Here is a 1,605-nt window from a genome sequence, read left to right on the forward strand (position 1 = left end):
TAGCTTGCACACCCTGTACATACATAGATGTACTTCATACTAGATTGAAATTACTTTGTTAACTAATTTCCTCTATTCTACGATGAAGGTCGACCCATTTTATGATTACTTATATATAAACTCTTAAAAAACACTTACAAGCAACAAAAGTGCTTGAGGGACTACAATCCTTCATAAAGTATTACTTTGTCTTCAACTAATTGTATTATATAATTCCAGGAAAAATATCAAATAATTACGTTTACTGTAGATCGGTGGTTCTCAAACTATGGTTGCTAGAGCTTGTCTAAGTGAACATTTGGAAAATATTTCCCTTTTAAAAAGAGAATCATAAAATATCCTAATTTGAGCATTTCAAAATTTTATTCAATGACACACGCAGAGTTTTAGTTAGCTTAATAATGTTTTGAGATACTATCTTATAGGTTTGAAAATAACTGCAGTATGCATGTACATGTTCTGCTTCCAAAATGGGCTTAAAGCATTCTAATTAGTATATACTATCCATAGAAACCCTTATTATTAATATTTGTACTGCACTTATCTGAAGGACTTCTTCTTAGGATACAAACATTACTTTTTATTTCCTGAATGCTAAGAATATGTATTATAATTATTACTGTAGTTTTACATAAGGCTGTAAATCCTAGGCAGTTTTAAGCGTGCTAGTTTTTTTTTTTTTGCAGTTACAACCGGAATATTGTTTTTTATTTTCTAAATTTGCTATTAATATTATTTCATTCTTGAGTAAAAAACAAATAATTAGTGATGCTAACTAGAAGCATTTTGGCATGTTTAAATAAAAAGAAACCGTTAATCAACAAACTAAGCCAGGAGCGTCTGCAGGGGCTGTAAGGGTTGTAGCCCCTTCTCCAAAATTAAAGAATTTATGACTTTTACTAGAAAATTTAATGTTTGAAATTTAATTTGATTTATATGTTTTTTTATAAAAAATTTAATATTTGAAATTTTATTCCAAAGTGTCTAAGTGAAAGGGTTTTAACTCTGATACTAAAGAAAGACAAACTGAATATAGCAAATTATATACTGATAAAACTTCTTAATACCTGGTACAAAATTCTAACAGGAATTATCCATAATAGAATAGTCCAGGCACTTCCATCCGTTATACCTGAATCACAAAAGGGCTTCATGAAAGAAAAACAAGCAGAAGACATTTCAAGATCGAACCAAGACGCTATTGATACAGATAAGGCGAATAAGAAGGACTTTTAAGTTATGCTAGTGGACCATGGGAGAAGGCGTTGACTCCATCTCCCATAAATATATACTGTCGCAGCTAAAAAGATTAGGATTCTCCATGAAAATGATTCATATGGTAGCCGCTATATTAAGATACTCTTCTTCTTAACTTAGCTCTTTGTGTGTGGAAGATTATTTCGAGATAACTATGGAATGCAAGCAAGGAGATCCTTTATCCCCAACCCTTCTCCTTATAGCATTGGAATATTTACATGGAACTCTACGTTCTATTTCTAAAAATGAGATGCCAACTATGGGTCTATTTTACGCTGTTTGGGACCCTGAAAGCATTTTCAGAGCCTTTGGGTCTAGTGGTCAACACCAGCAAGACAGAAGTTTTAC

This window comes from Lepeophtheirus salmonis, chromosome 7, assembly GCF_016086655.4.
Source record: "Lepeophtheirus salmonis chromosome 7, UVic_Lsal_1.4, whole genome shotgun sequence".
Classification (NCBI taxonomy): Eukaryota; Metazoa; Arthropoda; class Copepoda; order Siphonostomatoida; family Caligidae; genus Lepeophtheirus; species Lepeophtheirus salmonis.